This window comes from Numida meleagris, chromosome 9, assembly GCF_002078875.1.
Source record: "Numida meleagris isolate 19003 breed g44 Domestic line chromosome 9, NumMel1.0, whole genome shotgun sequence".
NCBI classification, from domain to species: domain Eukaryota; kingdom Metazoa; phylum Chordata; class Aves; order Galliformes; family Numididae; genus Numida; species Numida meleagris.
The window spans coordinates 18,297,359-18,314,062 of record NC_034417.1 but is presented as its reverse complement, the minus strand read 5'-3'; the positions used below and the strand labels follow the sequence as shown (position 1 = coordinate 18,314,062).

Below are 16,704 nucleotides of genomic sequence, written 5' to 3'. Positions count from 1 at the left end.
TACTTTTCAGATGACTGCATTCCTGCATGACCACATCATCTTTTTAAAAAATATCTTAGCTTCCTTGCTGCCCGTCCCTAAATATCAGCTACGACCAGGCAGCTCAGATTGTCTGTGTTATCAGCCTCCAGAACTGGGATACGTAAAACACGCTCAATTATCACCTGAGCATTATTGTTAATTGTGGAGCTTTGCTTTCCAGGCTCAGAGAGATATTGATTACCACATTTACATTTCTGACTCAAAGAAGTGAGTTGACGTAAAATACTACCATGAGCAAAGATGCACACAAGGCTTTTCCAAAGCATACATTCAACACATGCTCTTGGGATAAAGCTGCTTAAATGCAGTGCACGTGATATACGTGAATACTCCGATCTTTGGTAGTGAATCAAGGGAAATACTTTAAAGGCACAGCCTAATTAAGCTTCTTAACGCTCTGAATGAACATAAAAAATCATCATCCTTGTTTTGCCGTCAAGAGCTAAAAAGTTAATTAAATGACAAGAGTCAGCCAGTGACTTAAAACATGGCCAAGAGAAGAGGTCCAAAGACTGAGCTCCAGTCCCAGCTGATAGGAAGCTCTCCCCTAAGCAATACAAATTCCATTGTACTTTGGAGGATCCTGCAGGCCTCATTTTGTAACTGAGAGATGATTGAACTGCAAGATGTTGCTTTGTTATAGAAAGCATCAGATAGTTTAGGTACTAAAAAACAGTACCAAGAATCAAAGAATACTCTGCATTCCAAACCTCAATAACTCAGAAAAAAAAAATAAAACAAAAAACAGCAACGAAAGCTCCAAGAACCTGATCAGAGGTAATGCAGTAATGGATGCGCTTGGATGTGCTTGCTGCTTCTGAAGGGTTCTGCCCTTCTGCTTCCTTTACCAGGTACCAAAACAATCAGAAAGAAGTAAATGGTTATTACTAGATGTGAAACTGATGTTTGAAATAAAAACTGAGCTGGAGGGCAGTCACTGAAATGATCCGGTCGGAAGGCACACCGATACACACAGAAGTGATTGGTCATTGTATCACCGACATCATTTCTTTTGCAAGTCACGATACAAAACAAGAGTTTGGCAGAGGCTGAAGAAACACTGCTACCGTAGTTAGCACTCCTCCAGAAGAAGCATGTAGATTCCACTTACTGTACAATCCCTCGTTCAATTGAGCTACTTAAGTCAATTATGTTAAAAAAATAGGCGAGACTTGAGGCTGAGAACAGCGGCACCTACACACAGACCCACCTCTGCAGGTACGGTTCCTGAGCTGCTCAGCACCTGCAGCCCCTCACCTCGCAGCAGGAATGCTGCCTGTTCTCAGCAGCTGTCACAGGGCACCTCGTGGCCTGCAGCGCGGCTCGTCCCCCAGCCAGCAGTGAGCCTGCTGGCAGCTCCAGCTGGGGACAAGCACACCACGGGGACAGGAGGAGCTCGCTTCAAAGGACATTTTCAAGCTACAATGACTCAAAAGTATTTTCAGGAATGTTAGGAAGTGAGGAAAAGTCCACGTGCTCTTTTTTTTCCGAGGGCAAGTGCATGCTGGAGTGGAGCAGCGTATCTCAGCATAAAGCCCCGTACACAAAAAGGATACGGCAGCCAAATTCCGCCCTCTACCACAGTGTTAATAATAGTTATTATTACTGAGCTCCCTTCGCTATCCTGGGTGGTTCTCGGAGAACAATGGCACAGTCTCTGCCTTGAAATGGTAATGTTCCACAGAGACATGATACAACAGGAGCGAAATGGAAGAGGTGGGTGGGGAGGGAGCAGGAGGACAACGGTGGCAGCAATGGGATCGCTCGTTCCATCCCGTGACTATCTGGATGCTCCCACTGAGTGATTTAATTAATGACTTAGATGAGGGCATAGAGCAGGAGGGTGTGGCAGAGTGCTTCGGAGCAATAACCGGGAAGGCAGACAGACGGGTGGAAGGAAAGCCAGCAGTTCCCAAAGGCTGGAACTGAGGAAACGCGGATGGATTTTGCTTTATGACACAGCCTGTGGTTGAGACACTACAGCGCCTCACTCGCACGTGGGTTTTTGGGTGTCTGGCAAAGTGAGAGCATGCCAGAGTGCAGGCACTGGCGGTGCCTCCATTGGTGCGGCTCCTTTGTATTGTGAAACCTGCAGTTAAAGACAGCAAGCCTTGTGCCTGACCTACCTTCCTGCTGCCTCCAGCGTCACTTGGCTCCAAACACGGCACAAAAGTGGAGCACACACAAATGAAAACACAGTGGTCCTTATCACAGATCATCCTTCTGTTCCATATAACGCACAGTAACTTCCACCTGCAAACTCCCGGGACAGCTGAGGAAGACAGCAAGCTTTATGCAAAGGAAGGTAAATGAGGTCTTGTTTTCCTTGAAAAGATATTTTGGTTTAAAAAGGAAAATCTATCAAGTTTTCATGGGCAAACGCATATTTTAACACAAACAAGATTTGTCTATGAAACCCCTTGTTTGGGCTGAAAATGCACTTCTTTTTCTAAGGAGGTTTTCCTGCCCTGGTCGTTGCTCATGACTGTCACCTGCCGCCCTCCAGTGAAGAAAAGCTCACGTCTGCTCCAAGCAGCTCTCCCCATGCGAGCAGGGAACTGCTCGTGCACCTCCAGAGTGACACTGCCCTTAGCACTTTGCCTCGTGGGGCACATCACTGCCCTCCTGCAGCCAGCGCTCACCCGGCTGAGCCCACCAGGGCCGGGCTGAGCCCGACGAACAAGCACTGTGCCCGGCAGCCCCGCGTGCCCCTGCCCCGACCTCGCACACCAGGTTTCACTGAATAAGCAAAGTGATGTCAGGAACCAGGAAGCTTTTTTCTGGCTCGGCTTGTTTGTTGGCCTTGTGTACTCCCCAGGTGCAGAGGTGAGCATGAGGTAATCATACCTAGTGAATGTGAGGCTTAGGCTAAAGGAAACCAGCAGAATTTATGTAATTTTGGCATGCAGCAGTTTTCTTCTCTGTAAATTTAGCAGTGAGCAGCAGGCTAGGCTGCAGAACAGAGCGTGCACTATGTTGTATCCAGATCCTCCTCACTGCACCAGAGCCTCAGTCAGGGGAAGGGGCTCTGAGCTCAGGCACACACCATCAGGTCCCCCCATCACTCAGGGACTCCCAACTCTCTGGGGATACCTGGTCTACAGAGAAAAAAGGGATGGGAACTGAAACTCTGTTTATTTGCTGCCAGACTCTGAGCTCTGTCTTAAGGGTGCATTTCCCAAAGGATGCTAAAATTACAGCACTTGTTCTGGCTTTGAGAAGAATCAAAAAAGGATGGTGAGGGATAAAAAGAATTATTTAAGCAGCTAGCACAGGCTCAAGGGAGAAGAGGAGAGAGGGAATGACCGATCTTTATTATATCGTTTTCAATTTGTCTGAGTGACTGAAGGCTTTTGAGACAGCAGCTGAATGAACGATAGATCCCCAAGCGAGGCACCGCTCATCTGCAAGTGACAGTGCTCCTGAGGCAGGACTCCCTTCTCTATGGCATTTGGTTTTGCAAACCCGGTTGGTAATACCCTGCACGGCTCCCATCTAGCTTGGAAGTTAGCTCTGAGCAGATGGTTCAGCTGGATGCTTACAGATCTTTCCAAACCCACTTTTTTTCTGTGAGTCTGTGAGCACTGAGCCCTTCAGAGTTGGTGCTAAGGCTACGGCTGCTCCTTGGAGCTGCTTTAATTTATGCTTTAATTTACGACAGTGGAAGTGCACCTGACTCCTGCTGAACCGCTTCCCTTTTTGACTTACGCTCACGTGCAGAGGACAGAATTTCCTCAAGGCTGGCCCCAAACCACAGGCCTGCCAGAGAAGAGGATGACCTCGGATCTGATTTCTGTGTGAAATTCATCACCCAGAAACACTTCTCCATGATTATTTCTTTACAGAGTCATGCAGACGAGCCCAGTTTTTCTGAGGCTGGAAAAATAAGGGAGAAAAGCAGACTACGCAGGCACTTTACACACTGGCACCAGAGGTACACTCACACAGATTTTTTTTTCCCGACTTCTATATTTTTCCTGCAGAACTTATTCATATTATTGCTTCCCAAGCAACAGCAACAGGGGTCTGCAGTCCCATCTGGAATTAAAATGCCATAACAACAACTACAGCAAAAGCTGACATCTCTTCTGTGCACAGGGTTGCAGATCTGGAGGAGGGGCTTTGTGGGATTGCTTGGGGTTTTGATTGCAACAAGCTTTTGTAGATACAGGTCCTCTACCAAGGTCAAAGTTTTAATTCCAGCCTGACTCCTACCTCCCCTCCTTAGCACTCAGCAGAGCCCTTTCAATGAATCAAAGGCCTCAACTTAAAGGAATAGAACACATTGTTCTGAAGGAAATACATTTCAAAGCTTATTACAGTTATTCATCCTTGTACTCCCAGACAATGAGTTTTAAAAGTTTTTCTAAGTCATAGAGCCACCAGTCCTGTGACTGAATTTCAGAAATGGATTAGGCTCCTCATTATGTGGCTATTGTCCCCTGTTCTATGGCACATGTACCATGTAAGAAGCTGTGAACTTCTGCATGCACATATTTTTTGCAGGTATTGTATCACCAAGGATTTGAAAGAGAAAAAAAAAAAACCAACAAAACAACAGCAAATCCAAACACAAAACATCAAAAGAAACCTGCTTCCTTTAGAAAACTATAGCCTTTAGGAAACATTTGGCTACTTGCATTTTCAGGGGGATATTAACATTTGTGCCTCATGAGATAGGTTTTTATTCAGTCATTTTGTACCCAGACATGTGACCTATCAAAAGCATACAGGCTAAATGATTACGCACGATGATATTTAACATTAATTTAGCTTTTGCCTCTCTTAGCACCTTCTAAACTTCTCGCTAACCTGTTCAGCCAGGGTCAACATCTTTGTGAAATTCACTGTGGCAGTCCTAAGGACAGTTCACAAAGACTGCAAGTACCAAAGGCTTTTGAATGAGCAGGGCTGTGTCACATCCCTAGCCTTTCCCAAGCCGTATGTAGGATATTTGGCTTGCGGAGGCACAGTCTCGCTGATATAATGAACCTTCTCAAGAACCTCTGAAAAGCTCGGGGAAATACGCATACAGACTTTAAATCAAGGTACTGATTTGCTATATCCAGGATTTGCTAAATGTTACAAACATCTGCCATAGATTTAGAAATCTCTGAAAACTGAGAATGTAAGTACATTGCAAAAGCAGCAAGTCTGCAGGTGCCTTTAGCTCCTTTCGGACACAGACTGTGGGGCTGCACAGACCTCGGCCTGTTCAGACCCAGGACAGCCATTCACACTTGTTCTGCTCACTGGATCAGAGAACCACAGAACATCCAGAGTTGGAAGGGACCCACAAGCCTCATCAAATAAAACTGTTCAAAACCCACAGCATTAAGATTTCCCTGCAGCACCGTTCATTAGCTCAGCAGTAAGACAGTCATTTTGCAGCGCTCCTGTTCAAAGTGGGGCAAGAGAAGAGCTGTAATAGCGATCCTGGTGCAGAGGCCAGCCAACAACCCCAGAATATTGAAGGGCACAGTGCAGTCTGGAAGGCAAAGCTCCACGTGCAAGGACCACCAAGGCGCTGCGGGCAGGCTGAAGTCACTCTGCAGCAAAGCAAGTTGCAGGCACCCCAGGCATGAAGGGAAACCATGTGCTGGTGAGCATCCCCAGCCTGGGAAGCACGTTTGGAGCCGCTGCTGCTGAGCCTGGGCTTCAGGTCGTTGTAGCGCTGGAATCTGCAAAGCAGCTGAGAGATTTAGGTGCATATGTCCCACTAACTTCAATGGAGACAAAGGGTTAAACTTCCCCAAGAGTTTAAAAATCTCAGCATAGATGTAGGACTGGCTTCACCACCACTGTGTGGAACTTGGCAACCGCACGAGAGGACACATCAACACTAAACAACGGTTTGGAACAGGAAGAGAAGATGAATATCTAATCCGACTGAAGCTCCAGAGGAAATATCACGCAGGCTGGCTGGAGCTGGCCCAGGAGCCTCACGCTGACGGCCGCAGCCCTACGGAAATTCTCCTCCGCGCAGGTCTCTCCCTGCTGGCCGTCAGTGCTGCGCATCAGCGCTGGAAGCATCGCCGCAGCCTGGGGAGCCAGGGCCTCCATCTTGCAGGACAACTAAAAAGATAGGTTATGTATCTTTTAAAAGCAAAAACCATCCATTAATAGGCCCGGTGTCTGGGAGGAGGCGGCAGCTCAGGCTCATTCTTTTGTTTCTCTTATTCAGTTTGTCAGAGATAAAAGCCTTTCCAAACATAAATGCTTCCTACTTTGGATACGAGGAGTGAGAGCGCCGCGTTGTTTCTTCTAAAGAAAATAAAAGCTAAAGCCTTTCTACCCAAAAGTCCCAGAAGACTCCAGATTTCCCACTTATCTAAGAAAAATGATTTGCACGAGTGCTGTTTCCCAACACACGAGCTATAAATCGCCTCCAACTCCTGTGCAAGGACATCCCGAGAACTTCAACACCCGCGAGCTGGGCAGGCAGCCAAAGCCTTACGGAGCGGGTGATCGCGGTTCCCACACCAAAGCTGTTACATGTGAAGTCTGTGGTGTCTCAGCGTTCCTCCTGAAGGCTGTTCTCATGCAGATACAGTAGAAAGTGAAGTGAAGAAACCTGTCTCTCCCAGCCTATGCCCATGGAAAATAATGCTAATGCACTGAAGCAGGGAAGCTCCCACAAAGTCACTGGTGCAGGGAGTTGACTCCTTTGGGGAGAGAAGTTGGCTTTTGAAGTGCCCGTGATCCATTTCTTCACCTGATTCCCTCCTAGGTCTTCATAGGCAAATTGTGACTGCCCTGTGCTGCCTTTTACTCCTACAAGCTTCGAGCTGCAGAACACCTTCAGCCTGGCCTTGCTCCAAGTTTGTGATTTTTTCTCTCTTTGGTTTTTTTTCATTTTAGCCTGGCTAGCTCGTAGCTGAATGTGTTTTCTGATCCAGGTCATTGCCATGAAGAAGGATAACACTGGGGCAAGAAGCAAGTGGGGTGGGATTTCCCCTCTGCTGAGGGCAGACACTAACTCCAGGATGAAGGGACTGTACCACGACTTCCTCACGTGCTTTTGCGAATTCCTTGTCAACGCACCACCACAACATACACCTACTCCACTGCTAGTGAAGCTCTCCTAACGGCACTGCATCTGAGAAACATATCCTAAAGCTGTAGGAGGAAAGTCTTCACTCAGAGGCGGTGAGGCGCTGGCACTGCTGCCCGGAGCTGTGGGTGCCCCGTCCCTGGAGGTGCCTGAGGCTGTGGATGGGCCCTGGGCAGCCCGAGCCGAGGGCAGCCAGCTGTGGCAGGGGTGGGGCCGGATGGTGCGGCCTGCTTCAAACCAGGGACCTGTACAGCTTTCCAAACAGAGTAAGTTGGCTCACATCATATTTGATTCAGTCCCAAAATGACCTATCCCAGCAGGGTTTCATAAAGCTTAGGGGGGCACATCCTGTTCTGATCCCGCTGTCAAGGTCCATAAAAAGACCTGCACTTAATAAACCTTTCTTTCACCAAGGACTCAAACCTTGGGACTTCCCTTTCCTCCTCTAAGCACATATATCATCTTGACCCAAAGGACATTCGTTACGCAGCTTGAATGTCCTCAGCTGCAATGGAGCACATGCTTTTCACTACCTTGACAAAGCCAAAGCCATTTTTTGCACAACCCACTTTCTTTTCAAGTCACAAATCCCACTTGGAAGCTCTGTGAGTTGCACACTAATTAACAGCCAGACAAGGATTTCAATAAAAAACACACCTGAGTGCTGCAAATCTGACGCATCTAAGATGAAATGCAAGAAGTCCAGTCTTGGAAAGACCCTCAATCCCTAGATCCAGTTTTATTACCAAGATCTGCCACAGGCTTTGGAAATCATTTGTCACAACTGAAGAATTGAGGATATTGCAGTCTAATTCACTTTTAAAGCATTTTCATTGCTATTATTTCACGAAGTTATGTGTAGGATTTAACTTCTTCCCAGGTCTTTTATCAGCACTTATTCAAGTAATGACAAATCTGATCTGTTACAGGAAAACACTGTGTGTATCTTAACCTCAAAAGTATGTCTTAGGATTGAAGAACACCTACTACCAAGCTTCCAGATCCCTTCATAAAAATGGAGTACATTGCACATGACTTATTCAATCCCACTGGATACAGCTTATCCAGCCTGAAGTGGGCTCAGCAGGATTTGTGATGAAGTCCTGACTGCTCTGAAGGGAGAGAGGCTTCGGCCAGGGACTTTTGGGGAGCTGGATCTCGTGTCTGGAATTTACCTTTTCTTTAGATACACATGCATGGCACTTACAATATGCTCACACACAACCTACCTAGCAAGCTGGCAATAGCAATGTTTGTAAAGGTTTTGTTGTCTTTAATTGGTATTTGACTATACATTTTCCACCACTTACACAGAGGTTTTTATGTTTTTTCTTCAACTCTAGTAGATTTAGAAGAAAGAAATCAGTACGACTGGTTGGAATATACTATTATAGCTGACTTGACTTTGAATGATCTGGGAGTTCACTCATCGCAGAGGACAAGCAGAGGGTCCCCTGGGGACCCAGGGGATGGCACGACCATCAGAAACTCTTCATCACAAAATCTGAATCTCACCACACAGGACAGCCCTGAACCTAAGCAGGGATTTCAGATGTTAACCCAGTATAAGTGAAAACAGGTGACAATGTACAGTCCACATTTCTTTTTCCTTGAACTGGAGGATGTTTGACGGACATAACTTTTGCCATAGCTATTCAATGTTTCTTCACGCTCGGTCAGATGGTGGGAGAATTGTTTTTTGGGTGCCCCTCGTGTCAGACTGCCAAGAATAACCGCGGCCTCTCCTCCGAAAATGGCAGCTGGAGCCCTGTGCAAACAGCGCGGCGGGCTCCCCTCTGTACTGACAGCAGGTCCCACCGACATCAAAGGGGACACGAGGTTTTTAGTGAGGGCTGTTTGTTGATTTTTTCTCCAGTGAAGTGATATTACATGGCATTTCCAACCCTCAATCCTATTAAGTGACAGAACTACCTAATAGCGCTCGTTAAATAACATAACTTGGTGTCAGAAATTCACTGACAGGCTCATGCAATTGAAGCGGTAGATTTATGCCCTAAAACAATGTGGGTTTGGTGTTAACTGTTTTTTTTTTAATAAATGTCATTTATTTTAACAGGTGAAAGCGTAACGCCCCAGACAGTTCACAAAAAGGTTATCACCAATGAGGAGAAAAGTAGGTGCCCGAATTTACCTTTAGAGGGGACAAAGCACTGAAAGCAAGTTCATGGCCACGCTTCTGGCCCCTGCACTTCGTGGAGCTCAATGCTTTGGTGACACCAACCCTCACTACAGCGTGTGTCGCATCTTTAAGTTATCCACTGCTTTGGGATGCACAGCAAACAGATAATGAAAACGTTAAGGTCTCACCATCTTCCCCGTTCTCAGTCAGCCATTAACCGCACATTTGAAACTTTTAACCCAAGGCATTTATCTTGTGGACTGAATGACAAAGTTTGTTAGTGTTTACAGAAATAAGTTTATTAATGATTTCTTGCTGTTTTTTTCTACAGCCCCAGTTCAACCGGAGCCGAAAGTGCTTTTTACCTACTGATATACAAGCGATAACTGCAGCTTTTCTAAGGTGGAGGTTTGGCAGTGGTTGACATCAGCATGCAGAGAGCATGAGGTGTAAGGAAGGGAGCAGCCGACTGTCTGCCCCAAATCCACTCAACTCCCAACAGGCAGGGCTAGAATTCCAAAGCCAAGCAACAATGCTACAGCTCACCAACAATGTTAGGGATCTCTTGATTCACAACTAATTCCTAAATTTTTTATGCCCGCGAAAAAAGCAACTCCCTCTATTCCTTCCTTACATAAAAGTCATGCTTTTGCAAAGTGCCAGTAAGATACCACATTCAAAACAACACTGAAAATACATGATATTTATAATAAGGGGCATGTAGTGAGCACTGACGTTTGACTGGTGAGTGCCTGCCCTCATGAGAGACCCTGCTGGAATTAATGACGGTATTCCTGAGCAACTGCTCCACAAAAGGAAAAGCAATTCGCAACTTGGGCTAAAGGTCTATAGCCTGCACGCAGAAATCCTCCCAGGGTCTGCCACTGCACACTGAAAATCCATGTTTCTCATTATTTCCCTGCTTGCCTTTTCTCACCACCCATGCATCTCCCCGGGCTGCTGCCCCACCTGGCATTGTAGGAGACAGTGCATCTCTGGAAAGACCGAAGGACACTGCGGGGCTTTTTTCAGCCACGACCAACACTAACCAAATTCCCATCTTGTGGATGCCACGTGTGATTCTTCATTTTTACCCTCAGGAAGATGACCAAGCAGGCAGACAATGCTTTAGAAAAGTCCTCTCTTGTACTCTTAAAGTCTCGAAAGAAGCAGTATTGTTTCCACCAAATGCAGAGGCAGCACAGCCCATGCGGCCCTAAACCACATTGCTTTCAGAACTTCCCAGCCCTCTGCTGGGAATCACTGTGATTTATCATCCATGCTGTAAAAACAAGATCCATGAAACAACCCCCCTTTAAAACTACTAACCCAAGGAGACGGGGTAACTTTTAGCAGAGATAACACAGTGATCTGCCCCGCAGTCTCACAAGTGACAGCAGCAGAACATCCGTACAGCCGGGTGCGCCCCAGCCCTGGTCCCATCCTTTGCTCCAGCACTGTGGGCCCCAGCGCTTGTCTGACCCTGCAGTGAACTGATTCAGCTCACTAAATTGGTTGAACACTAACAAGGGGGAAAGAGCTAATCAGCTCCCAGGGCAATACAAGCATCAGTGATGAAGAGAGGGAGGGGACAAGCTGCAGACTGAAGGAGCAGCACATTGCAGAGTTCCTCAGGATGGAAATGAGCGGCCACAGAATTCTTAATCCTTCTTCTCCACTGAGACTGCAGAACAGAAGCCACACGTTCTGTTGTCATGATCGAGAGATCACATATAGGTACATTCGCATCAGGTTAAAACCGACAAATGAAATCAAGAAGGAGAACACAAGCTGCAAAAAGACTGTCCTCATACATCCTTGCACTGGAACACTGAGAGATGTGAACTGTCCCTGACATAACCCACTTGGAGGTGCGCTGGTTAGCAACCCAAAGATCTGTCCCACAGCCTTCTCCCCCACCACTCCCTATCGCACAGCCTGCCCCTCTGTTATGCTGGTTCCAGTGTCCATCAGCCCTTTGTTCAGCACATTCCACCTCCTTACTGCAAGGAAACTCACGCTCCATTTCCCCTTCCCACCTTTGGTTTGCGCAGGTGCAGTGCCTCGAACCTGCTCACCAGAAAAGCATGAGGGAAGCAGAGGGCTGTGAAACCAGGCACAGGGAGGAAAGGAAGGGAACCCTCCAGTTTCATGGTGCCACAGAATAACTGAGGTGTAAAGGGACCTCTGGAGGTCACCCAGTCCAGTGAGAGTGAATCACTGCCTTGGCTCAGCCATAGCATTGAGGCAAGCAGGGAAAGCAGCCAGCAGCCTTCTGGCTCTGTCATCAGAAACTCAATTCTCACAGTTTTCCAATGACAGTTTTAATTTTTTTTAATGGAATACGAATGTTGTTGCAAAAATTATTCCTTCTTGTACCCTAAAGGAATAAAATGAAACGCTCTTCCTGGAAAACACAATTAGCAGCTAAATCCCTGACTATAACGCTCTAAGTAAAGGCAGAATACTCCAAGGAGCACAAAACAATGCACTGAATATTTTTGCAGCAGGAAGAGTTTGGAGATGTTTGTTTACCATACAGTTTGTTCCTACTCCACAGATCCTAAAGAAGACATATAAAGAACTCTGATTATTAATAGAGTCAGACGGCTCGAAATGGTATTTCTAACCTGTTTATAAATGGTTGAAAGGAAATTACAAATACATAAAAAACAAACCCAAGTTTACAGTAAAAAGGCAGGGAGCTAAATTTGTTCTTCCAGTAAGCAATATGTTATACGAAACTGAGCTGAGTACATCTGCCATCATTTTACCTGGAAAAAATCAAAGCCGGGAGAGGAGGAAAGATCTGTAGTTTGCCAGCGTTTTGGAAGAGCAAAACAAAACGGAAAAGCTCCTATAGTGTACAAACCTACATATGGATAAGTAGTTTAAGCAACACATGCAATGATTTTCACAGCATGCCTTGAAAAGATTCGTTAATGTCTTTGGAAATGTGGGAAAGTAATTTATAACACCAAATAAAAAAGTAACAGAGGGCCCAATCCTGTCACCACTGACTCAAACTGGGCAGAGCTGTGCTTTCGGGACCTTCCGGCAGATTTAAAACATTTTTCAACAGCCCAGTTCAGATATTAGCAAGCCCCAGCCTGGCTGGCTCCCACCACATCCCCACTTGCTGTATTATTTCCCTTTCCTCTCCCTCCCTCTGCTTTATTAAAATTTAAAACAAAAATATTTTTTATGTTCTGAGCATTTGTATATTTGGAAACAGTGCCTGCCTTTTCTCCGTCTGACAGCTCTGAGCACTGCTAGCCCTTAGCAGCCTGCAAATCAAGAGAGGCAGAGCAGCCCGGCACACCGAGGCAGAGCAGCCCACCTCGGCAGCATCGCCCACCCCACCACAGCCCTGGGAACTTCTGGTTTTCTATAACAGTGCCATGAAACCCACCGTCTCCCACAGAACCAGGGGGAGTTCTCAAAGAGCAAAAGGAGTTCATTTTTTGAGAGCCCTTTACAATCGGAAAGAAATATTTTCCCTTTGCCACAATAAGAGAAATGACAAGGATGGGCAATGGACTGAGAGGGTGTGGTAGGGGACCAGCAGCATGCTCAGAACATGGCACATTTCACAATGTGATCCTGCACTAAGGAAAGCTGCCCTCCTTCTCATGCCTACCAGTGCAGGCTAGAGAGGCTACTGGAAATAACAAACCTCTGCGTGTGGCACATGAGTTTCCATCGTCACCCTGCAGAGCTGGTGCACTTTCACAAGACAATGATGATTGGACTAAAGTTCTAACGCATGTAATTTAAAAAGAAAAAAAAAAAAACCACTGAAAAAAACAAGCAAACAAAGCAACCAATAATAAATTATTCTATATCATGCGCTCTCCCACGCAGTCAGCATTACAGGGCATGTGTGTGGGTGTCCTCTCTGGATTCCATCTGGAAGGACAGACCCACAGATCACAGTGTCTGCCCTAGCCCTGACTCCCAATACCTCATGGTATCTCCAGATACCATGACAGGACCTGACTTCTGCACTGACGTCCTTGGTGAAGAAATCTAGGACTTCTCATGAAGCTTCCATTGAGACAACCTGGCAGCACACACCACCCAGTAGCAGGATATCAGTCAGAGCCAGAGCTCTCCCAGGTTTGAAATTAAAGAGCCATCGAGCATGCAGCCTCCATAGCAGACCCACATGGGCAACGGATTTCTAGCTATCGTATGAGACCTCTATCTTCAGAAGAGGTCCCCCTGCTTTTAACTTACTTCCTCTACAGTGTGGTTTGGTTCTGATGTAAGTGAAGCATTGACTTCCAAGTTCACCTCTACTGCAAGTGCCTCTATCAGAGCCTGGCAGTTCTTCTCCACGTTTTCTGGACAGCTCATCAAGCTGGTGCAGCCTGCTACATCTGCTCCTTCCAGCTTGATATTACCCACAAAGAGTAAAACTTTCTCTGTTCAATTGCTGAAACAATACGGTACAAAAGCTCCACCAGGACTTCAGTAGGAAAGTTTGTTTCTTGTGCTTTTTATTACCTTGCTGCTATTTCCTAGCCATAAGTTGGAAATGTTAAATTATAAAAAATGCAATATTAACCAACCAATTGAGTTGCCAGTTCTAATTTCAGACAGAAATATAGACAAAGAAATAATCAAAGACTTACCAAAAAAGCAGATGGCTGCAGAGCACTTCTGGCAGTCATGCTACTCGCACATGGGACCACTTGAGTTTAACAAATTGGACAACAGAGAGAGTGCTGAAATGGAAATTGGGGCTCTACTCCATTCAAATTCTTCAAAATGTTTGTTTTGGATTTGTACCTCTACTGCAATTTACAACTCTAGATTAGATACAGCAAGAGTAATATTCTTGACTAGAAGAAAAACAGAATGTTAAGCCATTTGCCAAATCACACAGATTGCCTCCCTGTATACAAATAATACTGATGGATAAATGTTTTCCTAAATAAAACCTAGCAATGAAGGCGTGTTTTACTAACAGAGCAATACAGTTCTACCAGCAGTTAGAGGACAAGACACTTCCCTGATTCAAACTGCAAAACATCTTCAAACAAGTCCCTTATCCGCACACAAACACGTGCAAGTTCCATCAGCATGAAAAGGAAAACCACAGAAACTTGAGATTTCATGGGAATCTCCACGCAGCACAGACAAGATACTGACACCTCCCGCTGGAAGCAAGATTACATCCCAAATCTGCTTGCTCTAAAAGCATGCCCTTCAATGCTCATGAACGAAAGGGCAGTTGTTTCTAACATTTTCCAGCTTTGAGACTGTAAGGCATGCTCAATCAGGCAGGGCAAATTACTAAAACAATGTTAGTAATACTGATGCAAGGACACACAGGTAGTAGATGACACACAAAAAAGGGATAAAAAGACTAATTCCACCAGTCTTGCTGTAAGAAATCAGTTGTCTTAAGTGTTTAACAGAAAAACATGAAGGCTTGTGTCACAAAGATGCCAGTTACAGCTTAATGTCAATGTACGTCCAACTATGACATCACCTACAGCAACCAAAAATTAAGACGAAAGTTCTGCTGGTCTCAAGGACTAGTCACTCACCAGGGAACTGCTGGTTTCATACGCACGCCTTCCTGAAGAATCCAAAAATAACATTTTTCCATAGAGCAGAAATTCCTGTAGTGTTCACGCTTTTCGTTTCGGTAATGTTGCAATCCAAAGTGCCAGCCCTCTGTAATGAGGTAATCTGACAATGTAATTTGTAGTATTTTATCCTGTCAAAATTGATCTTAGTATTTCTATAGCAACTAGATCAAAACAAAAGATGAGGCAGACAGAATAACTCTCCCCCAGCCACCACCCAGATTTTTATATAAATATATGTATATATAGAAAGCATTACATATAGATGAAGTTAACATTCATGATTCATCATTAAACAACACTAGAAAAACAGCACTGGAGAAACAGCAGCACAGTAGGATGACATTTGCTAGTATTTCTTTTTCTAATGTGTAAACTGGCATGAATAAAATATAAAGAAGTAATTGTTCAGCTACCAAACACCCATAAACAGAGTATGTCTTTCCTGCTAGACCCAGCCAGGGAAAGGTATTATCCACTCCCAGGTGGGATGGATGGAAAGGAATGCTGGCTTTTACTGCTGACATGAGGTAAAGAACATAATATCTTTTCCTCAGAGAAAATTACCTTTTAACTATTACTGTCACATATTGATGTTTGAGAAAATTTGATTGCCATTTAACGATCTGAGCTTAGTTTTGGAAGTGCTGCATGCAGTATCCTTGCAAATGTCTGTCAGTTTATTTCGATGCCCTCGTAGGAGCTGAGCTGAGTCTAGACACTGTGATTTCAAAACACCTAGGAAAACTCTGTATTTGGAGCTCAATCCTGTTTCCAGTTGACTAATAGGATTAACAGCAACCTCACCCAGCCCCTTCCTTTTGAAACAAAGATTGGCCTTTTATAATGGTGAGCTAAAAAGCTTGGTCCTCCTACAGAGCAACTTCTCCTTAATGTCTGAGTAGCTTCTGAACACGCGTTAGGAGATTTCTGCACAGATTGCCAAACACACACCAACTCCACACGTAGGCATGAAAATCCCAAAGCAGCCACATAGTTCCAGACTTTGGCTCTAAAGTGAGGCTGAACTTCTCCCATCATGTGACACATACCTGCCTACAGAGACCTGCACAGTGTCCAAGAACAATTTTCTGTATCCCGCATAGTGTCACTTACAGCCCCTAGTATAAGAACACACGACAGTTTTAGACAGATTCCTAAAATGGCTGGGGCAGAAATTCTGAGAAATTGTCAGCTGGGAAGAGGGTGATAAACTCACTGGCATCGGGCTACATCTCTGCAGATCCAACCACGTTTTCTCTGCTGGCTGCCACCTGTGGAGGACATCACGTTCCAAAGCACACCACAACAGCTATGGCAAGTGTCTGTATCTGGAAGGCAGATTGTCTTCTTGGCCAAATGCTGCTACTCCTAAGAAAAAGTGAGAAGGTAAAGTTAGACAAAGACTGGTCATAGAAAATAAAAAATAATAATAATAAAAAAACTGCTGTTAAAAGTAAGATTTATCTTTGATCCCAAGCTCTCTTTCCAGAAAACAGAATTTTGCCAGAATTTAGAGAAGAGGAATATGACTGACCAAAAAATTGTCTATGAAAAAAGAAGCGTGTGTGCATAATTTGAAGGAGAGGAATGTTTCCACAGATTACTCACACTCCCCAGATTAAACACACTAAAGCCTTTCACCTCCTGAAGCCCTGACCTTGTGAAGCGCTCTTCCACATGATGGCAATTCTCTTGAGTAATGACAGAAAAGAAGCCAGTGGTAGCAGAAGCTGTGCTATATACGCCTGCTTCATTCACAGAGGCTTCTGTAATAGTGTCTGTCCATACATGGCCTGCTAGTAGCAGCATTTCAAACCTTATCCTACCGCTGACAGAGACCCTGGTGTGCCTTCAGATGAATATAC

The 16,704-nt window shown here is 45.3% G+C and overlaps 1 long non-coding RNA gene across 2 annotated transcripts in view; it reads right to left on the bottom strand.

The window, feature by feature from the left end:
* Positions 1 to 16,704, bottom strand: part of LOC110403776 — a 150,634-nt gene that overhangs the window by 88,079 nt on the left and 45,851 nt on the right. Inside the window, exons 3-5 of one of the 2 annotated variants that reach the window (XR_002441828.1) lie at positions 16,056 to 16,207; positions 15,889 to 15,957; positions 14,795 to 14,924 (exon numbers count right to left, since the gene is read on the bottom strand). This is a non-coding gene — a long non-coding RNA (uncharacterized LOC110403776). Of the gene's footprint in view, positions 1 to 11,855; positions 14,925 to 15,888; positions 15,958 to 16,055; positions 16,208 to 16,704 lie in introns of those variants that run through there. The other variant, XR_002441827.1, reaches the window with a different exon arrangement.